Below are 24,225 nucleotides of genomic sequence, written 5' to 3'. Positions count from 1 at the left end.
ACCCAAACTCCCTCCCAGAGGGCACACACTCCTTATGTACCGAAACTCCCTTCCTGATCCTGTACTCCTTACCACCTCTTGCACCCCAACTTCCTGCCCCAGCCTGGTGAAAGTGAGAGAGAGGAGAGTGAGTGGTGGTGGGAACGGGTATCAAGTGAGGGGGGGGGGTAGGGCCTTAAAGAATGGGTGGAACAGGCACATGGCACCAGGGAAGGGGGCAGGGCAAGGGCTTTGGATTTGCCTGATTAGACAGTTGGAAACCCTACTAGGCAAGCATGTGAAGCCCTGACCATGGCAGAAAAGTGAGCCTAGCAGCCAGCACAGGTGCATCAATACCCAAATGTCAGGTGGACCAAGTCCATGTGGGCATGGCTTCTGTGTGCTTCGGGGCCCACTGACTGTTCTGCCAAGAGGCCCAGAATTGTTGCCAATGGGTCTGTCTAGCAAACCTGAGAGTTGTGGGAGGTGTTTTTTTGTCTGACAAGGCACAGGAAAATCATCAGATTCACGCTTTCTCTCCTCTATTACTGAGGTGCAAGATATCCAATTCAACTGTCTGTAGCTGTCCCTTTGTGCCTACCATTTGTTGTTATTAAGTGGCTATGGAACAGTGGGAAGTGGTAGGCAGAAAGAAGACTTACAGTCTAAATTCATTACCATCCCTTTAAACACATTCTTGTGAGTAGTGGAGCAGGGGAACTGTAGAGTAGGGATGAGGAGGTGAGCAAGGAGGCATAGGGTGTGGAAAACTAGGTTTCCTGCTGCCTCAGCTGTCTCCCAGTTACTCCATACTCCGGAGAGGGAGAGAGAGAGAGGGAAAGGCAGGTAGCTGAGTAGCGCTAGAGAAAAGAAGTTGCTGGTGGCAAAGTGCAGTTTTATTATTTTTTCTTTGCAGAGCTAAATTAAATTATAGAAATTAAGGAAATAATTATTACTGTGCATAAATCAAAATTTCAAAAAGCCATTCCATCAGTGAGATGTCATTGTGAGAATACCTGTCTGTATGAAATTTGGAGTCTGTAACAAATATACTTAGCCACTGGAAAACACAAAAGCATGGAAATGTTAGAGCTATGTTTCAAAAAAGAAAAAAGTTATATTTTTCTCTGTACAACTTTCTAAATAATTATTTTTAAATATGTAAAGGAAACTTCTGTTGGTAACATCTCTAATCTCTGCCATCCCGTGCCCATTACAACACTATGCTTGCCTATCAATAGTCCTAAGGGGTTATGGACTGGAAGTGAATGATTTATGTTGAGGATGACAGAAATAGCCACTGAGACGGGTGTGCAGAGCACTAGTTCAGTTCAGCTGATGCTATTACTTCGCCCTTATGTGTGACCTACTGTACTCACTTTAAACTGCTCAGTGAATAGACACACTAAGTACCACCTATCTTATCTTAAATGTTCTCATAAACAGAGTTGTGTCAAGGTCAAGAATGCTGTCATCTCCTTATCCATGTGTTCTACTTCCTGGCACCTGTACAAGAGCAGCATTTATGCTACATTTGGATTTTTCTGCAGCTATGCAGAGGAACTCTGTAGTACAGGATTTTTCTGGGGCACTGATGAGAGGGTCAATTCAGGGTGAATCACTTAGAGACAGGGCTACTTCCAGCCAAATACTGAAGTGTTCCACGACAAGGCACACCAGTTCAGTCACAAAGAGCTCTTCTGTTTACCACGTTGACAAGAAGAAATCATATAAGCAACCCCCTTAGACACTCCAGTTCTCCCGCGCCACCACTGCCAATCCATGCACAAGTGAGAGGTTATGAACAAAAATCTCACCAGATCAAAAGGGGTTGTTCTTATCCCAAAGGACCAGCCACCTTCCAGGTCAATATATAGCACAGATATTATTTAAAAAGCATACTGTTAGACAATACTTTAGCATCTGAAATCTAAGGATATGTCTACACTACAAGATAAGGTCAAACTTAGATACACAACTTCAATTGTGTAGCTGAAGTTGAAGTACCTTAACTTGACTTTTGGCACGGTTCACACTGCAGGAAGTCAAAATGAGAATATTCTCCCTTCAACTTCCCTTACTCTTCATGGAAGCAGAACTGCCAGCATCAACTCGAATGCCCCTCTCAGTTCAAAATAGCTGTCTTAACTAGACCCACTAATTAGAAACCTGGAAGATCGACAGCAGCAGCTTCAATCATTCTTTGTAATGTAGACGTACCCTAAAGGTTTATTCAAAAAAGAAAGAAAGAAAATTTTCATTTTTAAATAAATCACATTCATATACCAGTTGCAGGCTTGTAGCAGAGATGAATAATCTGCTGTTTTAGATCAAGTGTCTGGAATACATCCTCTATTAGGTTGGGAAATCAGTTCTTTCAAACTTCAATTCATAGCAAAAATCCAGCTGAGGTAATGAGCAGGATTGAAGATAAATGGAGAAACCCTGAGGGCCTTTTTTATAAGCCTGGCCACGAAGAAGGACTGCCATCATTCTTGCTGTATAAAAGTATGTCCCAAGATGGAATTTGTCACATGAGAAAATCGCTTGTCCATGCATGACTCAATACTTTATCGGCAGCAGCCATTGCTCCCTTGCTAGTATGACTGTTCACAGAGGAGCTAATCAGATGTGGAATGGCACCACCAAAGGCACATTGTCAGTCAAGTACTTCAGTCTCTTGACTAATAGTCTTTTTACAATAGGCTGGCCACAGGGGCGGATGAGAGTGCCGCGGGGCCCAGGGCAGCGCAACGGGGCCCCGGGCAGCGAAATTTTGCAGGGCCCCCCCTTTGACACGGCGCATGCACTGTGGCGCCATGGGGCATGCGCGGGGCCTCGGGAAGCACTGGGCCCAGGGCAGCCGCCCCGCTCACACTGCCCTAAATCCGCCGCTGACTGGCCAAACCCCCTGTTGAGCTCTCCCAGAAGCAAACATTTGAAATACAAGTGCATAGCCAATACTCATAACTGTAAAATGATACAGGCATATGAGTAGTATAAATAGAATCAGTGAATCATAAGCATTTCATTGCTATCTTACTTTGCCCACTTTGTACAAGATTTGGTACAGTCATATAACAGTGGATACAACCACTATTTATATGTTCATATTACAATCCAATAACGTCGCACCCTGAACATTTGGTGTTAAGTACTCCAAAGAGTAATAGCTTTGGGTTGCCAATTTAGGTTGGATGTATTGCTGGGGGTTTCACCACATGACCCAAATACAAAAAAATCCTGGAGGCTCCAGGATGATCCTGGATGGATAGCAATCCTATTGGCCTCAAAACTGACATTGAATATTGACCCAGTAGACATATAATGGAGTTATTTAAACCTCATAAAGAGATGAAATATCCAAACCTGCTCTGGTTAGCTAAGGAGCTCAGGCGTATAGTGGTGGACAGGCTGCAGGATAGTGGAATCATTCACAACAAAGTCAAGTGGAGGGTTGAGCCTGAGAAGGGATCATAGACAGGGCATTGCCTGCAGAAGTCTTCTCCAAACACCACCCCTTTTGAGCCTGCTGAACCTTAATCTTTGGACTCTTTTTATTAAATGAATGACTTTTTGAACTGTAGAGGCATGTAGGTAGGAAATAGCTGTGGGAAGCTACTTAGACTTGCTGAAGAGAGGATATAACTGGTGTGGCTTCCCACAGAGCCCCGGCATAGGAGTTGGTGAAGAAGGAGCAAACATGATAATTGTATGTGTGGATGTTTTAATACCATACTTGTTAATTGCTAAGTCCCAGTTGTGGGTGGAAATCAGAAGACTGATTTCCAGCACAGGACAGGGACCAGAGATTTCTACCACCCTGGCCAGAAGTAATGTTTGCTAACTGCCAGGCTGTCCAGCCCTCCAAGTTCCAAATCACAGGACTATGGAAGAAAACATTGTCCTCACTCTGAGTTTGTAAGCAACAAGTAGCCAGAGGCAGTTTTATTACGAGCTGCAGCAAGGGAAAAACTGGTTCGGACAGGGGGAAAGCCCCCCGAGGTAGATCTTCAAATACAAGCAATTATGAAGCAGTTTATATACTGTCTATTAAATATAATAACAATAACAATTAGTCTCCTTCCCATTACAAACACCAATGGCTAACAGTTATTTAGTTCCACCCAGATGCTCCTTATCTCAAGGTCCCTACCAGAGTCAGCATTCTATCCTTATCTCCGTATGGAGGCAAGAGGCAAAGGCAGCGTCTAATTACAGATCTCGCATTGTCAGACCACAAACTTAGCCTGACTCTTGCTCTCTTGTTAACAAGACCAAGATGGCTGCACACAAATTCCCTTATTCCCTTTTTCTGCCTCTACAATCCCCCTTTTTGTGCTTACAGCACAACTACCTTTCTAAACCTTTATTTTCGTTAAACATTACATAATTAGTACAAACATAAAAGCTATTTCTATTACTACATATTTTACAACAACAATCAAATATGAAACTTTTAATAAGCAAAAGCAATATAATCATTAATATCCCCAATATAATTCTATGATGGGGCTATTCTATAATTTTAGTAACATCATACAACATATCATAATTAGTAACCAAATTAGGGAGGGCAGGTACATGCTGATGGTACTTGTCCATAAGCACAGAGTCCAGATCAAAGGGAGAAACCCAAACCACTCCCACAAGTTTCTCCTTGGCAATATACAATACTTCGCTTCTTTCACCAAGGTCAGTTCTTAATGTCCTTTTGTAGTCAGAAATCTTGGGCTTTGGTGGTATCAGAGGAGCGGACTTTTCCTCTTTTTTTTTTCTTAAAACAGTCGTGGTTCAGCATCATGCAGGGGAGAGGTTACCAGCACATCACCCTGTAATATTTTGGTTCTTCTGGTGTCCAGCAGGTAGGAAAGCAGGACCAGAAGAGAGAGGCTTATCAGCAATTGGGGTAGGAACATTTCGAGATGGAGGGATCTTTTTGCAGTGAGAAGCATTGGCCAACAGTCAGTTCTTGGCACTTCACAGCGGTGTTGGTGGTTAGCAAAACTTGGTAAAGGTCTTTCTAGAGCAGTCTTTTGCTGATGGACATACGAGTCTCTATTCTCTGAGCTAAAAGCCAGCTAGCTCCTTTGGAACCAAGGTTATTTCCTAGGAATAAAGCAAACCATAAAAACAATCCCGCGCGGTTGTTTGGTACCAGCCTTATCAAAGTGAGGCCCTTTTGGAATGTGGTTGCCAGGGGAACCAGGGTCACAGTAACTGTTGAACTATTTTACTTCCCAAGCTGGCCTAATACTTTCAGGTTGTCAGTTCTCAGCAAGATACCATGGACTGCCTCAGTTTACTCCTATAGTTCCTTTCTCTTGACTTTGGGGTTCTCCTTAACCCACAAGGTTAAATACAATTTAAGGGGTTTTAATTTACTCTGGAAGTACGAGTACAGCACCAGCATTATTATAAATGTTATAATCGAAACTTCCCGCATAATTTGACAAACACTATTCAACTCCATCTTTAAGATATTTCATCGCCTTACTGGCGCTGCCCATGATTATAGGTTTGACCTCTACTGCCTGGTTGAGTGCTGCAGAGGTAGGTGTTTGGCATGGTCCACGGTGTTTCCCTATATATGTGTACCTCAGATGGCCAGCCCCAACATATCTTTGGGCATTGGCCACCAACTCCTCGATCTTCGCCTTCAGGGCCAGTAAATCCTCCTCTAGGTACTTACTTCCACCGTGCCACTCAGAATCTCATGTTAGGTTACTCATCACTGCCGAAGTGCGATAGAGCCGCATTCCATCAACGGTCAGGATCATCCGGCGAGGGGCTGTTATACACACAGATGGATATGTAGAGGGACAGGATGGAGTGATCTGTCTGGGTAGTCAAACACCAGTAGGTACCGTTTATTTGGACCAGCTCGATGTTTATGTTTCTCTGAAACAACCACATCAAACCTAGGCAGATTCGTCATGATGTTAAATGAGCAGGTACATAAAATTTCCTTATCAAAGTGGGTGCAACAATCCCTGGGTATAGGAAGGCTCCCACACCTTCAGAATAAGCGATGCCCTCGATCTATCTATATGCTCCTGCTTTGGTACAGGCAGGGAGGTTACCATTCTGCTCTGATTTGAGTAAGGAATCCACAGAGGGGCCAAAAACAAACTGTTATACTATGCCCTGTCCAGGTGGGCCTTTGGGTCCTCATGGATTTTCTACTTCCCCACTCCCATGGGAAGGCATGGGGGAGATGAGGACTCACCACCATAAGGGCTGGGTGGTCAAAGCTATCCTATTCTTCAATACTGGCCTTCTAATACCTTTAATTTAGTTCCATTAATTAACAATCCATTTAATCTCTTGTCCAAATATCTGGTTAGGTTAGTGAAATGGACACAGAGCTGGACAGATCCTTCAAACTATTCAGGATCAATCGGTTGGCTTGGCTGGTGTCTAGGCCTTTACGGGCACTGGATATTACTGCATCTACCAGCCTGGATTCTCATACAATTTCTGGGCTATGACATAAGTGTTGCTGACAGAGTTTCCAGGCCCAAACCAATCTGCGATGGTATCTGCTAAGCCCCTTCATTGCCTAATCAGGCACTTGCCAATTTGATTAGCACACAGCTGGTCTATACCAGTGTGGAACATCACCAAGGTAAGGACCAGTGGCAGTTGTCCTGGTTCTGAGACGGGTCTGTTCAGGGCATGATGCACAATTGGGAGGCTCTATTTTGTCCTTAAGGACCTGGTTAATAATATCCAAATGATGGCAAGTTAGCAATGGCCATTGTTTAACAAATGACAGCCATGCCTCAGGGGTTACCTTTGTCTGGGCTTTAAGTGGTAAGCCCAAGTGGGAGTCAGTAGGTCCAACTTCAGTAGCCTAATGTTAGTGTTTAGCTTCTTTCCCACAATATTCCATACAAACTTTAACTTGGAGGACTGTGTATTCTTTGTTCTGGTAGTGTTCATGTTGTTACGATAAACAAAATAATTATGTGTGAATGAGGGGCGGCCCAAGGCCGTGTATTCCCCATTGCTATTAGTGTGTATTTGTTCTATGTATGTGACTTGAAGGAGGTTACATTGACTCGAGTCACTGTTTCTCTTATAGGACCAAGCATGGTTCACAGATGTTTAATTGTTAATAGGAACCTATGCAATTCCATAATTCTTGAGGCCTTTTAAGGCATCAGGCACCAGTGAGTAGCAGGGCAAGTAGCTGTTATTGCAATGGTGAGGTTACTAGTTTCCTCATTGTTGTGGGCATCTTTACTTAAATATGCTGATGTCCCACTTGCCCGTGTTGTTACTTATAGATTTCTTATTATCTCTGGCCAAACCACTTTTATGGTTGGTGTGCAAATTTACAGAAGCTAAATATTTCATTTGTGTAGCCATTAAAGCAAAACCAATCCAGTGGGGGAGAGGGCTGGTACCCCACTCCCAGTCCTTCTGTTCACGTGATGTACTCCTTGATTCCTTCCAGTTCCTTTTTTGTTCACCTGTGGAGACATTGTTAACATTCTCCTAGCCTAAACAATTTCCAAACTATTATCCTTTCACTGAATTTTAAAGTTGCCAATTGATTGGGCCCAATTATTAATTTTGTTGGTTTAAATTAATGCTTCTGCTTTACTCAAATTATCCTTTCATTAAAACAATATCCTACACACAACAATATTTGCAATACGTATTACAATTAAGACACACAAGACAAACTTGGACAGAACACAAACTTATTGTGTCATGACACAGAACCATGGTTTTTTGTTGTTGTTGTTGTTTGTTGTTTTTCTTCAGCTGGCACCAGCGCTTTCTGATGATCTGAAAGACAAGGACAAGAAAACATTTCTACCCCCATCGGGGTGGCCCATTATAACTTAAAATACTGCCTAAGATCTGTTAGGGGAACCGGTTACAGCTAGTTCCTTACCACTTCCATTGGCGAGTGAGCTACAACTTTACGAGAACAAGGGCGCTTCATCAGTACTCATGACCTTCCACTCCCTCGACTTACCTCTAGAGTTGCTAGCCCTCCCCAACAGTGGCATGCCTCAGTTTCCCTCTTGTACCACAGATCAGGCTTAATGTGTGAAGCTATAATGCTTTTCCTTAGCACAAGGTGTTGGTTAGTTATTTTTCCAGCAAGCAAAAAGCTTTTCTTTTCCTGAAAAGAATCATATACAGTGTTACTTAAGAATATAGTAATAATAATATTGACATTAAATTTTGTTAAATGGGCGCTTATAAATATTTTGTTTGTATTTGGACAATTTACTTGAGGGGACAGGTGTTTTATATTCCTTTGAAATATCCAGGCAGCCTGTATTCACATATAATGTTGGATTTGAAAGCAAGCCAAAAGTATTATCAACTCAGCCTTGAACAGAGACACAGTGAAGTTTCAGGGCTTGGATTCTTAAAACAAAGATTTGTTTTCCTAAAGAGTAAATTTAACCTTAAGGATTGAATGTATAGATTTCATTCTTTTATACAGTTAACCAGTTAAGTGTCAATAGAATTCCTTATTTTCCTTTTGCAGATTTAACAAAAGTGTCTGTAGCCAAATAGTTAAATTTGATTGTTTCTTTGCCTGGATTATTGAAAAAGGCTGCAAGAAACAAGGAGTCACTTTTTAAAGCAGGTTTCCCTTCATATATTACAACAATCGCTTAATTCCTTCTTATGATCTGTCCTGATTCCTGCTAAATGACCCTTCCCAATGACACATGTTTGTTCAGTATCAATTTGGTAAGGAGGGTGGGCTTTCCCATTAGCCCCCTCACCTCCTAATTCTTTTCAATAGGTAAATCCAAATGTGTATTATTGCAGTTAGCTATTACTAATTTTAAACTTCTCAGTATAGGGTTTTCATAACATCCATGCCGCAGCAGTTGGTCTATGCTGCTGACTTTGGGGTGGATCACTCAACCATGCTCTGTAAGGAGATTTATGTTGCAGAATGTGTCTCCTTGTTAGGGCAGATTTAGCTTCTAGTGATTACATCTTCAAATTCACTTTTAGGTTACCTCCTCCCACGCCCTCAAGCTAATTATAACAGTGTGTGAGGGAAAGGTTTTAACTGTTTATTTTTTTTCTGGACGGCCCCCACTTGTGCGTTGAGAAACATCCTTGGGTAGCCTGCGATTCCAGCCAGAGAGGCTGTAGTTATCTATTCTCTAACAAGGGCTTGAGAATCTCCTAAAGTTGCTTGGCAGCCCTTTCCTACTCCTGTGTTGTGTTCCGTGTATATGTTTCCAACCAAAATGCCTAGGGTCAATATGGCTTGATGGTCGGCAGGCATTCCTTCCTTGAGAATTTGGAGGAATACTTCCCACAAGCTGTTAAGTCTATTCCAAAACTCAGTGTTTTGCTTTGGATCGGACAGATTTGTAATTAGAGCCTGTTCTTCCAAAGGGAAGATCTGATACCTTTCAATTATCTTCTGTGCCTCCTCTCTATCTTCAGTAATGTGTGGTAAGGGGCCATATAGGGCTGGGCATAGAGAGGAGTAGAGGGGGTAATGTTGGGCCAAATTCCCCCCTAAGCTTGGGAGAGGCTGTGCACTTGCGTGTAAGTTACATTTCTCACTGCAGGGTGGATTTTTGCTTTTCTGAGCTTCAATCTCATCCCTCAGGGCTTTAATTTCTTTCTCTGTCAATCTGTCAAATGCTTACAGGTCCTTGGACCGTGATGCACGTACATGTAGTATGCAGGGGTGCCTTTCAGCGGTCTGGGGGTATGCTTAGATTGATCCCCATCCATTTTAGTCATTCAGGGGAGCATCCTGTCCACTCCCCGTCTGTTCAGTGGCTTATAGGAAACTAAATCTACACACTCCAAAGAAGGGGTCTGCTGGATCTAGAGTGTCAGACCTTATCAGCAGCTCATGAAATAAGGGGAGTCATCACTCCCTCACATATCTGCTCGGTCTCAAGGTTCGGCTGACCCCCCTTGCGTTCAGAACTCCCATGTGGGAGAGCCCTGGTGCAGCTGGAATCAGCTTACTTTTCAGAGACCTGGGCAGCAGCATTCACTCTCCACTCATTACATTCACACTCAGCATGCTTTTCACACAGAAATTTTCCCACTTTTAGATGCCTCTCTCATTATGGACCTCGTCCATATTTGGGGTGGCAAACAACACGTTTCCCCCCAGAACCACAGCAGTTCCCAGCACTGCATAAACCTAGGTGCCTTATGTCCGGACGCAATACAACCTTCTTCCCGTACCCGGGGCGGCACCACCAATACCACAGCAGTTCCCAGCACTGCATAAACTTAGGCCTACTCGGGGATAACAAAACAACCTCCCCGGAACCGTTTTGAGTCTGACCTTGTTGCAGATTCAAGAAGTTCGGATGGCGTGAGCCCACAAGAAGCAGACGACCCTACAGGCAGTCCTTCTCCACACTCCAGTAGAGATTTCAAAAGGTCTCTTACCTCTCGTTTGGCGCCATGTGGGTGAAGGGGGATGGTCTGCAGCCGCTGTCGCTGTCTTCAATTGGGCGTTGCCATCCGAGTCACGGCACCAAATTATGGAAGAAAACATTGTCCTCACTCTGAGTTTGTAAGCAACAAGTAGCCAGAGGCAGTTTTATTACGAGCTGCAGCAAGGGAAAAACTGGTTCGGACAGGGGGGAAGCCCCCCGAGGCAGATCTTCGAATACAAGCAATTATGAAGCAGTTTATATACTGTCTATTAGATATAATAACAATAACAATTAGTCTCCTTCCCATTACAAACACCAGTGGCTAACAGTTATTTAGTTCCACCCAGATGCTCCTTATCTCAAGGTCCCTACCAGAGTCAGCATTCTATCCTTATCTCCGTATGGAGGCGAGAGGCAGCATCTAATTACAGATCTCGCATTGTCAGGCCACAGACTTAGCCTGACTCTTGCTCTCTTGTTAACAAGACCAAGATGGCTGCATACAAATTCCCTTATTCCCTTTTCCTGCCTCCACAGAACATATGAATCAAGGTCTGGAATAACAGTATCTAGGAGTAAAAAGAGAAACAGAAAAGGTATACATAGATAACATCTCCCTTTTCTTTTCAGATTGAATCAATCATGTGTTTCTTTATCTATGTCAGATGTTTAAAGTTCCAAAGGAAGGCCTTTCCCCATAACCACCAACAGAGAGTCATATTGACTTATTTTTTTTCTTTGGTTTGGCTTTGCAGGAAACATTTGCATGGGCTTGATGTTCCTGATTAATTTTAAAATTTTGAAAACCCCTATGTTCTATACCCAGGTTTCTCAGACTTCAATGTACTGTATTACAACCCAATTCTGACAGGAAAAAAAATTACTTCATAGCCTCAGGAAAGAGGACTGAAATCTGAACCCTGCCACTCTTAGAAGGGGGAAACCTGAAAGCTTCAGTCCTAGAGGGTAGGGCTGTAACCTGAACCTCATTGCCCAGGACTGAAGACAAGTCTGAGCCTCACCATGCAGAGCAGAAGCTGAAGCCTGAGCCCTGCTTGAATTTTGGCTTTAGACCCAGGCTCCAGCAAGCCTAACACGAGTCTTAGTAATTCTATTAAAATAGGGTTGCAACACCTTTGGGATCTCAACTAGAGATGTCAGTGGTTAACCATCTAACATTGCTTGTGTAAGCGGGGGAATGATCCCGCTATTGTGGGGAACTTTCCTGGCTTCTATACACCCCGCTCCCACTTCCTTTACCCCACGGCTCCCTGATCCTGAGGGCTCCCCCTCCACTCTCCTGAGTAGCAGAGCCCTTGAAACCCCAACAAGGCTGGGCCCAGGTTTCCTGGGGCTTAATCCCCGACCTTGTAGTCACTAGAGGCAGGAGTTAGGGTGTCCCCACTCCGAGGTGCTCTCTTTACACTGCAGGCCTTCTTGGCCCAGTGATCACTTCATAAGGTTCAAAGCAAATACAATTTATTAAACAACAACTGATTAAAGAGAAAAGAATAAGAAAAAAATTAGAATGGTTGAATGAGAACACACAGCCCTGCTCTGTAGTACAGGGACATCAAAACAGCAGCCTGCAGAGTGTAAGGACAGTCCACAGTCTCTTCCTTAGAGGCCTTGGATGTGCTGCAGGGGGCTGCAGGCTGGACACGCTTTCTCTGGCAGTGACCACACAGCCTCCAGCTCTAAGTGGCCAGACCCCTCTCCCAGTCCAGAGCCTCTCCCCACACTTTGCAGTTCCCAGCTGCTCACCACATCCAGCTGCAGGCTGTGCTGTGTGGTCAGTCTCTAGCTTCTTGCTCCTTTTGGCTCTCTGAGCACTGCCAGTCTGCTGCTCAACACAGGGTCTGCGCTCTTAAACTGTGTGTGTCAAGCTCAGCTGCTGCAAAAACTGCCCCTCAGCACACAGCTTGCTTTGCTAGGGCTGTCTCTCAGCTCCCTGTTTTTGCAGGACTTCTTCACACAGCTTGTACTCCTATTTCAGCTCTCTGTCTTTGCAGGACCTCTTCTGCACACAGCTTGTCTGTTCAGAGAGAGAGCCAGAACAATCCCAGCTCACAGGGAGGACGGGGCCTGGCCTCTCCCCTTCCTCACTGGCCTGTCCAACCTGTCAATCAGGCTGAGCTGGAGTGTTGGCTGCTTTCCATTGTCTCTGGGGTCAGTCAGTCTCATGAACTCTTCCCCTTCAGATACTGCGAGCTGGCAAACCAAAAACTCCCACAGAGTTTTAGTAAGGGGTAACAGTCCCCTTACACTTGTATGCCACATGTTCACTGTAGATAGGGATGTTCTATCTACAGGGAACACATGGCATACACATGGTCTTCTATTAACAGAAGTTATATGAGTTAGAGAATAAATATGCCTGTACACTAGAGGTGGCATTAGAACTCCTTTATTAACCATGCTTTAAATCTATAGAATATTTTGTCTATTAATTAGGACTGGTGGTGGTGGGGGGAGGGGTTCTTCATTGCAGTAATATTATGGAAATCTCATGGAAAATTTTTACTTAATTTTTCACACATAAAAATTGCTTTCAATGAAAAACATTAAGGTTTATATTGTAAACTTTTTGCTGAAAAAATGACACATTTTAACTGCATACTGAAAAGCTTTGCTTTATTTTGTTTGTTTGACAAAAAATCATGATTGTTCAAAGGAAAAAAAATCCAACCAACTCTAGTAATGATACAGAATTTATCATTGTGTTAAAATTTCTTCATAAAGCCTACTTATAAATGTAGTTAACAGAAAATAAAATTTCTCGAGGAACAATAATGTTTTACACCCATGAAAGTCATGTATAAATGATAATGAATTGGTAGCCATGTGACAGAGTAGATAAATTTTGCAACAGAAAGTTTGCAGCTCTTCAGTAATAACATGCACTGAGCCTGCAATTTTAGAAGTGGATTTCCCTAGAAAATATATTGCATGCCCATTGTGCTGGACTGTGTGGCAAGTTTTAGATGTTCAAAAATGGGCATAAGAAAGACACTACCAAATTCATTCTCACTTTTAACTTTGGCCAAGAAATAATCCTTTTACAGATTGCCACTGATGAAAGAGTAATTATCCACTGTACTATCAAAGGGCTCTATCTTTACAACCTACCCTCATTCACAAATAAATGGAATTATAAATATTTAAATACCCAGTGGTTGACAAAATTCATATAGCATAGCCAAAATTGGAGAATTTCTGTTCATACTATATATAATAGTGAAGTTTGTCATACTGTACTTCGATATAATTATTCTGTTTATTTTGAGATATGTTGATGCCCTGTTTGGAATGTTAACACTGAAACCAAATTAGGTGCTGTTTTTTAAAAGTCTGTGATATCAAAATAGGAAACAAAATCCTGTCCTTATTATCTAAACAGCTAATCTCTTTCCTAAAGAAATAAAATCTCATGGGGGGAATAGTTTAAGAAATATGAATCCCAAGAAGATAGCTCCAAAGACTTTTTAAACTCTCGTGCGTCAATATAAAACACTGTAAATGTGTTAAAAAAAAAAGTGCCGGGGGGCCATCCTGTTATTGCTGAGACATCAGTTTTTTTCATGCTTGTATTAAGGGCTTATTAAGGTGCAGAATGTTTTGCCCACTAAATGTCTGTCTCAGACTAGATTATCACCGCAAGTTTTAACAGACAGTGGGCAATGCTTTTAGATTGTTTGTCTTGTTGATTAGCTTTGGAGCTATAATTGTATTGAGATACATTCTTTGAAGTGTATTGAGAATTGTGCTATTGACTTCACTTATATTAAGAATAAATTCCTTGGTAAGCATCTGTGATAAATACCAGTAATGAGACCAAAAAGAGGGGATAGACCCTTTTTTATATTTATGTTGGATGCAATTGTGATAACTATGATTTAGGCTCAAGGATCTGAGTGAATATGAATGGCAAGGTATAAAATAGAAGCATAATATAAGTTACTTGAAAGCTGCCCAGAAACTCTGAAGTCAATGCACTAAAATACGCTACGGTGAGAGGGAGGGGGCTCACAAACTGGGAATAGGTCAATATGTGAGATACTCTATTTAAATGTCTGGAATTCTTTTTTAACATATTACTCATATTTTCATCTCTATAAATCAAATCTTATCTTGATGTCTCTGGATAATATTTGGGGAAATAAAATGGGTGAAAAAATCACTTAGGATTCTGATACTTCCCTCCTCAACTGCAACCCTTCTACTCCCATTCCTCATTCCCTCCTCCCCTCACACACACATTTTCCTTCATGTTTTGCTCTGTCTCTCTGAGATAATTATTGGTTTAGTCTTATGTGTGTTCACATGAACATAAATCTCTAATTTCCATTGGAGGTAAGAAAAAGAGATTTTGTAATTTGTCTTACATCATTTTCAGACAACATTTGTAAAAATATTCCGTGCTGTCTTGATTGTGAAGATTTTACTTTCTATAACTCTTCTTCATTGTGTTATGAAAGGCAATTCCAAGGACAGAATACCAGAATGGGAGTCAGGGACCTGAGTGATATTTCAGGCTCTTTCCATGGGCTCTCTGTGTGACCTTATTTCAAAATTTTCAAACATGAGTGCCTAGAATTAGGCACTGTAGCTGGGTCTTCCTGGTGGTGGGGTGACCTAGTGATTACTTACAGAATTAGCCAACAGGACTGGGGGTGAAGCACCCTGCAGCGGTGCCCCCAGCGTGAAAACTCCATTCCACTATATTAGTAGAGTCTTTAAGTTTGGTGTCTGCCCCCAAGTGTCTAGGTTTGTGCTTCTGTTGGGGTCTAGCAGGTTCCCTTTTTTTTGCCAGAGAGTGGCGTTGAAGGCTTAGTTGGTCTGGTGGCTCAACAAGTGGATGGGCTTCGGTTCCTGTCCTGAAAACTGCAGAACTACATGTCTCCTTGCTGGTCAGCCCCTAAATGAGCCAGGCTCCTTCCTTTTATCCTCTCTGCAGGCCTGGCATTGACTGCAGTAAAGGGGAAAGAGTTTTGCTTAACCTCTGCAATGCCAGCCCCCCCCTTCATTCCCTCCCAGGCACCTAAAAAACTGACCTGATATTTCAGAGGTGTGGAGCAACTTCTGCTCCAACTGACTTCAGTCTCTTTGTGCCCCGTTTTCTTACCTGTAAAATGAAGATAATGGTTACCACCTCTGTAAATCACTGATTTCTGTGAATGAAATTCTAAATATTAATACCATGCCCTTATAAAATAAATACTTAATAATATATTATTTATACTGACTTATCTGCTATTAATGAACTCTGTGAGTGTATATCAGAAGAAAAATAGACCATGCAGAATTAATTTGTGTAACATCAATACACCTGTGATGAGGGAAGATCACAGTTGTAGTAGCAGCTACCACTGTCCTAGATATTTTGACTGTTGTGTGGGATGACAAATGTCAACTGTGGTTTTTTTTTTTTGTTTTTTTTTTTTTGCGTTCCATAAACACAAAGAGAGAATTATTTGTTTTCTAATATACATGGCAACATAATGTATTCATGCACTAAAATACGAAAATATAAGTATCGTTTTTTAGGAGGTCCTGGAAATAGTGATCAGACCTTGCCTGCTATTGTCAGCAATGGGTTTTCTTCATGGATGTTTGATTATATGGCCAACTAATCCAGTTATTGTGCAGAAGAAGAAAGAACCTATAAAGCTAAAGTGTTCTGTCTAAAGTGATTCACATACTTCTATGGGGGTACGTCTACGCTAGCCCTCTAGATCGATCTAGGGAGGCTAATGAGGGTGATCGGAATTGCAAATCAAGCCCGAAGTAACTGCCCGTGGCAGTGAAACGAGATTCCGAATTAAAGCCCTAAATTGAATTAGGTGGTATTCCTCATGGAATGAGGTTTACCCTCTAATTCGGTTTAGGGCTTTATTCCAGAATCCCATTTCACTGCCATGTGTAGGCGTGGGCAGTTACTTCGGGCTAGTCAATTTGTAAAATGGCGACTGGCTGGGAACATGCAAATCAAGTGCAGGATATTTAAATCCGGGCTTGATTTGCAATTACGGTCACCATCATTAGCCTCCCTAGATTGATCTAGGGGGCTAGTGTAAACGTACCCTTGCTTATGTTGGGCCTGATGTTGCTCACTTTGAAATCAAAGAACAAAATTCTGATTGACACAACTGAAATTCTTTGTAAAACTAAGGTAACTTTTTTTAAGCGTCTTGATCACTTAAACTTCAACTAGATCAGGGGTCAGCCACATATGACACATGTACCACAAGTGGCATACAAGATGATTTTCAGTGGCGCATGCAATGATCAGTTTCCCCCAGTCACGCAACAGGGAGCCTGTGCTAACTATCCAGCATTGCACCCCCTGCTAGATTGGAGCTAGTGTTGGTTTCCTGTGGGAGTGGGGGAATCCTGAGGCTCCACACTGGATCTGTCGTGCAGGAAAGAGCTCACGTGCTTCTCCTCCCCTCCTCACAGGAAAAGCCAAAGGGGAGCCCAGGGCAGGAGACCAAGTGGGGCTTTCAGGGGAGAGACCCCCGCACACATACACTTCCAGGATAGTGGCGTGGCCCAGGCCGGAAATCTTGGCATGCAACTTCAGAAAGGTTGCCAATCCCTGAACTAGAAAATTGCTAGCCATAAATTTTAACAAAAACATGTTTTAAATAGGAACTTTTGAAGTTCACTAGAAGCCAGGTACCTTGGACAACAAGTCCTTTGCTAGTCTATGTATCTTGGTTAAAATAATGGTTTTATTATTAGTAACTTTTTATTATAAGTAACTTTTGCCTTGCACACAAGGAGTGGAATACTATATGTTTAAAAAATGTAATGCAAGACATTATAAAAGAGGTTATGGCTGGTAGTGAAATGGGAAACTATATCCAATTAGAAAATTTGGACTGAAGTGTTAAGGATGAATTATTTGTTACATTTAGAAAAGAAAGTTGCTATAGTTTTGCCCTTCGCAAACCATCACAAAACATTGTGAGCCAGAACTTTAGATGGTACAAATCTTTGTAGATCAGGCTCTAGCTTTGTATTTGTTTTGTGCTATTTTTATATATTTATTAATTTTTCTGTGAAGAGGAAGGAATTTTGTAGTCTATCAAGCTCTGAAGCTGTGTTATCTTGCGAAGACTTGTTAAAGCATTTATGGGATAATTGAATAACAGGTGAAGTAGGTAGATCTATATATGAACTGCACTTTGTGTTAGTACCTAATTCATATTGTTAAGATTTAGTCATTTTAATCTGGTCTGTAATCAAAAGACTTAGGCTAGATCTACACTACTAAGAAAAGTTGGAAAAAGATACGCAAATTGCAAACCTCAATTTGCATATCTTTTCCCACTTTTCTTTCAAAAGAGGCTTTTCCAAAATGTGGCCCATGTTCACGGGAACAAATATCAGAAAAACCTCATATTTTGACACACCCCTTCTTCCTCATACAATGCGGATTGCAGGGATGGTGAAAGAACATTTCTGCTTTTTTAGAAATTGTTCCAAAAAATGCGGACGTGTTCCTTGGACATGGCATAGCTTTTCTGGGATACCTCCAGGACCCCGGGAAAGCTCTGCAGTCTAGATATAGCCTTAGTGTGTAGTTTGATTTTATTATTGGACAAAAAAGGTACATTTTAATGTTTGAAAAATGTATTTGATTGAAATTGAATAGAAGAATATACATATTAATAAATTATGGGGAATCTTCAATTATGTTTAGCTGTTAGAAATGCTTCTGTCTGGAAATGGAATAAAAATCCAACTTGCTTATATCATAGCCAGTGTAATCTCTTGATAATAAAATTTCAAATACATTAAAATACATCAGGGTAATGTTTATCATAATGGTATTCGTTCATCCATGTACAGCTATTACAGATGTACACATTATTAACCTGGATTTATCAGATCCATTAGTCTGAATAGTAATATGAATCAGCAGTTTTTATCAGAAAGTCAGTCTTTATTATCTGGGGTCTGAGAATTACATCTTGCTGGTATCCATCATATCACTTATTAGTTTTGTTATGATGTCATCTCTTAGAGTCACAAATCTCCTTTGAATTCATTTTTCTTCTGATACGAGTAGTTTGATAAATTATCATGGAGCATGTGTACCATGGTATGTTTAATTTATCTCTCATTAATATAAAATTTCATTGAGTGTAAAATAATAAAAAAGACACAACTCAGTGGATCTTTTGTGATATAGTACTATATACAGTCTGGCAAACTGGATATAATATAGAGCTTCTGCACTGAGAAGCATCTAAATGTTTAAATACAGATAGTATTTTTTGGAAGTTTTGAGGAGAAACTTTAAAAAAAACCTTCCTAACTGAAAAATATGTATGCTGCATAGTATTATTTTATGACACTGTTTTCCAGTAACTTCATCTCCTGCTACTTGATAAATATTTAACAATGTGGGAAATTAATATTACAAGTTACAAACATTATGAAACTGGATTAGGTCCAGTTCACATATGTTTTGTATACTTTGTACACATTTCAACCTCTTTATGTGTTCTCCCTGAGCTGCATGACAATATATGCAATTTCTGGACCATTAGGTCAGCTCTGCATTGAATAATTGCCTAGATCAAAAAAGATGAATTTCTGATGTTCAATAACAATTTTACATTCAAGACTTTGAAATGGGGAACATACTTTGGTAATGATGCAGAAGAACAGATGTTCTCATACACTGTGAACACCTTATGTTGGCTACTCAGTTGAATTCCACTCCTCTGAATGGCATGTACCACAGAAATATTCGGTATGCTTTTATTTTCCTTCAGTTATTTCAGGCATAAACCAGTAAATTATAACATTATAAATGAAAATTCTTATAACATCATAATGAACATTTTTAAATGGTTGGCTTTGAAAAATTCATAATGAATTACTTGGCATCTTTTCTGTTTCTAGAATGATCACAATAAAATCATGATTTTATGCATATAATTTAAAAATTAGTATTTGGCCTGTTTTTCCCCAAAATTTCATTTACTCTTAGTTTGTTATTGGAAATTCAGGTTGTATTGCTCAACCTGAAGGTAAAGTTGGACAAATCATATTCTTTCTGTGGGATAACAAAGGTCAATCACATCAATAGTTGAGGAAAGTAAAAGATTAAAGTAAATTCACATATATTGCTCTGAAAAAGTATTGAAAAAATGCAGTGTTTGCCAACTCTCATGATCCCAAAGAATCTCCATCTTTATTTTGAAATTCCTTTGAAAATATATAAAATAGGAAATTAAAAAGTTTAAAGAACATACATTTGATACATTTTTCACTTTCTTAATTTTAATCCATATATGACTTGAGATTTAATCACATGTGATTTATTTTAAACAAAACTATAAAGCTGGTTTTATCAGTAGCTTGTTATATTCACATTGACAGCTACAACTATAGCAAAGTGCAGTCATAGTTACTCAAGCACAGTTGTTCCCCTTCTCTTCCACTCACCTCCAATTTTCAGAGAAGTATCACTTATGTATGAGTGACTATTAATTTGTCACTCATACAATTAGTTGATTATATTAATATCTAATAATCATTAACTATGATGACATGTTTAGTACAAAAGGTTCTCTTTGAGTCTTGATTAGTTTAATAATAACAAAATTTGGATAAACTTAAAAAACAACAAATAGTCTTGCAGGACCTTAGAGACTAACAAAAAACGTAGATGGTGGGCACAACCCACTTCTTCAGATGAATGGTGTTTAAGGGTTTCCAGTTTTCAAATAAATAGCACAGAGAAGGGATGGGGGAAAGAGGAGGAAAAAGAAGGGAAAAGGCGGGGGAATAGTCATTTAGAGTGGAAAGAATTTTTTTGAGATTAGGGGATTGTCTGTAGGTGAGGATTGGCCTGTCCCCCATTTCCAGTAACCATGCAGGATAATAATGATCCAGGAACCCACTCCTGCAATCAACTCCAATGCCAACTTTGTCCACACATCTATACAAGCGATGTCATCACAGGACCTAACCACTTCAGCCACCACATCAGAGGCTCATTTAACTGCACATCCACTAATGTGCTCTAAGCCATCAAATGCCAGCAGTGCCCCTCTAACCAAACTGGGGAGTCTCTACGGGACGGAATTAATGGACACAAATCAAATATCCAAAAAGGTAACAGACAGAAACCTGTTGGGAATTAATGGATCTCAAAGTCACCATACTGTTTCAGGATAATTCCACAAGCCAAATGCACAGGGAAGTCTTGGAAGTTAACTTCATTTACAGGTTTGATTCCTAACACAGAGGTATGAATAAAGATATTGGCTGGATGGCCCACTACATTCCACATCCTAATGACATACAAAACCAAACAATGGGTACTTAAGAACAATTTGCAACTTAGCTATCAGCTTCATGTAGCATGGAGACTCTAATTGACTATTTCTTTCCTTTTTTTCCCCTTCTCTCCCTGCCACATCCCCTATTTATTTCTAAACTGGACCTTTAATAACTCCATTCATCTTAAGTGGGTTGTGCCTATGAAAGCTCACAATACCATCTACATGTTTTGTTAATCTTTAAGGTGCTGCGAGACTATTTGTTTGTTTGTTTTAAGTTTGTCCAGTTATAAACTAACCTGGCTACCCCTGTGAAACACTTGCAATTATGAACCTTTACCAGTTTTTTATTTAACTCACTCTTGCCCTAGGTGTATCCTTCCTCTCCTGCAAAAACCATAATGGAATGTGTTACAGCCAGGTGAGCCTTGCATGGTCTGCAAAACTATGGGAACAATAACTCTGATTATTTGTATGAAATTTTGGCTGACTGTGCTACCATGAAATGCAGCCAGCTTAGTTGCTTGGATGAGTTCTTCACCTTTACTATGGCTACTCAATGGACATAGCTCAAGTTGCATAGCTTATTTTGGCTATACCCTGCAGTGTAGATGTGCCCTTAATGTCCACCCACCTCCCTCTTCTTATCCTTGTTCTGTGGATCTGCTTTAACCAGAGAGGATCTAGTTAACTAGAATATGAGTCAACAGTGTTATGCTGTTGCAAAAAAAGCAAATATGATTCTAGGTTGTATCAACAGGTGTGTTGTAAGCAAAACTCATGAAGTCATTCTGCTGCTCTACTCTGCACTAGTTAGGCCTCAGCTGGAGTACTGTGTCCAGTTCTGGGTGCCATGTTTCAAGAAAGATGAGGAGAAATTGGAAAGGGTACAGAGAAGAGCGACAAGAATGATTAAAGATTTAGAGAACATGACCTATGAAGCCAGGCTTCATGAACTGGGCTTGTTTAGTTTGGAAAAAAGAAGATTAAGGGGGACATGATAGCGGTTTTCAAATATCTAAAAGGGTGTCACAAGGAGGAAGGAGAAAATTTGTTCCTCTTGGTTTCTGAGGACAGGACAAGGAGTAATGGGCTTAAAGTGCAGCAGGGGAGGTTTAGATTGGACATTAGGAAAAAATTCCTAACTGTCAGGGTGGTCAAATATTGGAATAAATTGCCAAGGGAGGTGGTGGAATCTCCCTCTCTGGAGATATTTAAGAACAGGTTAGATAGACATCTGTCAGGGATGGTGTAGACGGAGCTTGGTCCTGCCTTCAGGGCGGGGGGCTGGACTCGATGACCTCTCGAGGTCCCTTCCAGTCCTATGATTCTATGATTCTATGAACTTAAAAGTGGAAAAACCTTGCCAGACCTATTAGTAGATTTTTGAACCAGTGAAAGACATTTGAGTGGTAATGAAGCTATTTAACAGGCATTTGCCTGCCCAAGTTATATACTTTCAGTTTCTGAATTTACTGTGTCATTCTACAGGACTGTAGTTTAAAATTTATTTTACAAATAGTTCATGAGTATGCTACTGAAGAAAAAAATTGCATCTGTAAAAAAACCATCATCCCCTGGCTGCCATTGGGGATAGGGCCCCATAACTCCTAAATATGTAACTGGGAGAAAGAAGCAAAATTTAATCCAATTTTTTCTCCTGTAAGTAATTGTGTTTCTTATAACCCGATGGACAATACAGCTGCCGTGAGATGAGTCCAAACTCCCTTTCCCTCTCCATCGTTTCTGCATTCCTGAAGATATAATCTGTTCCCTATGCCTATTTTGTCCCACCAAACCAGGGGAATGTGAGAATTAATCTTTCCTTTAAGTCCGCTGCTTGTACGAAATTTCTTTCCTCATTTACCCCTACTCTTTGATGGTATTCTTGTAATATTGCAGCCAGGGTTGCCAGGTTTCTTTTTTGGTGGTAGTGGTGGTAGTAGTAGTAGTAGTAGTAGTAATTTGAAATGCACTGGCACCTAATATTGCTCAGACAAGGATCAGGACCCCAAAGTGCTTAACCAGTTTACAAAAAGTGAATAAAAATAAATCTTCAAAAAGTTTGCAGTCTTAAAAAAATTCATTTCTTACAGTACTTTTTCTCACTGGGCACTCTTTCCAACATGTTTTTTTCTATCATCTTTCCTATTCTTCAGCCTAACATCAGTTTGGGTACAAAGAGCACTATAGAGTACAACTTCAACTGAAAAGAGAATATGACTTGGCTTGGCACTTCCTGAATGCTGTCACTGTTTGAAGCAGAGCCTTCTCCAGTATCTCTTATGGAGTTAGGGTCTGGAGGACTTTCTTTCAACTGCTCCAGTACAGAAGTTTGTATTTGTGTAGTGGAGGAAGGAAACGAAGTGTTTCAGTTCCTTGCTGTTTCCTCCTCCCCACTTTTCTTCTTTGATAGAAGTTTGTTACTCTTGGTTGTTTCCTGTAAGTGCTATATTGGAGGAACACTGGGCACTCAACACTAAGAAAGCAAAATTAGGAATTTCATTTTCTCTAAATGATTTGCTGCTGCCTTGTCTGAAGACACCCTGTGTTTACTTAAGAGTTTTCTGAACTTCGATAGCTTGAATGGATTTGATGATGACATTTCATATTTGTTATGATGAGTTCTGGAGCATGAGTGAGAGAAATCAATTTAGCAAGGCATTTCAGATGTTTGTTTGTATATTTCTGTCTGGACATGTTTTCAGTAAAGCTTTTTCCAAACACAGTTCTTAGTTTTCTATGTCTCCTCAGCTGTGGCTGTATGTATGCAGGTACAAGTTATTAAAATAAATTCGCCTCTACTAACTTTCTGTCAGGCTCACAGCAGGTTGTTAGAGATGCAAATAGACAGATCTTAACCTACACAATTGGAGACAGAGCCCTCTGTAAATTTATCCCTCAAACTCCAAAGAGCCTTGCAAACTCAAGTTGTGTCCTTGAAAGCTCCTGATTCTACAGGAAGACTTAACTTCTGCTTTGCATTATTCAGTCACCTGAGTTTGACTGTCATTCAGCAAGGAAAGGAATATAAAGGTTCTATAGACTGGAAAATGGTTCTCTCAACTACAGTGAGAAATGGCATATTTGTCCATCACTTTTATCTCTCAAACTTAAGTAATGGAAGAGCTCTCTAAGCAGAACTCAGACCATAGGAAGCTTTCTGTTAGTAGTATGTGGAAAGGAGTGAGTGGCAGAAAGTTCCTTCTTCCTCCCAAGTGTATCCTGTTCTCTTAAAGGTCAGGGTACTCAGGGGAATTAATCCAGCCACAGAGATGTGGGAACATCCATGAACACTATAAGATGGTTCAACCTCTTCCCACAGTGATAACACAGGAGGTCAGAGAATAAATGTATATGTGTTTTCTTCTGTTCAGGTTCTCATAATGAACCATTAATAGTGTATCTGAGCAGCTTTCTTCTCACTTCAAACTGACTAGCATTAAAATGGATAATGTGGAGGTATTATTGTCATAGAGCAATCACATCTAATTTAGATAGGCTTCTCTGTTATATATGTGGCCTTCCGGGGA

At 40.7% G+C, this 24,225-nt stretch overlaps 1 protein-coding gene and 1 long non-coding RNA gene across 3 annotated transcripts in view; one reads left to right on the top strand and one right to left on the bottom strand.

Annotated features, from left to right (window-relative positions):
* Positions 1-24,225, top strand: part of TENM3 (teneurin transmembrane protein 3) — a 2,279,325-nt gene that overhangs the window by 284,391 nt on the left and 1,970,709 nt on the right. The window lies entirely within an intron of this gene.
* LOC142829632 (uncharacterized) lies at positions 3,921-10,897 on the bottom strand. Its single transcript, XR_012904252.2, has 3 exons — positions 10,399-10,897; positions 7,973-8,122; positions 3,921-7,779 (listed from the first exon to the last, which is right to left on the bottom strand). It is a non-coding gene; the product is annotated as an uncharacterized LOC142829632 (long non-coding RNA).

This window comes from Pelodiscus sinensis, chromosome 4, assembly GCF_052426305.1.
Source record: "Pelodiscus sinensis isolate ZL-2025 chromosome 4, ASM5242630v1, whole genome shotgun sequence".
NCBI lineage: Eukaryota > Metazoa > Chordata > Testudines > Trionychidae > Pelodiscus > Pelodiscus sinensis.
This window is presented reverse-complemented; position numbering and strand designations above follow the sequence as displayed.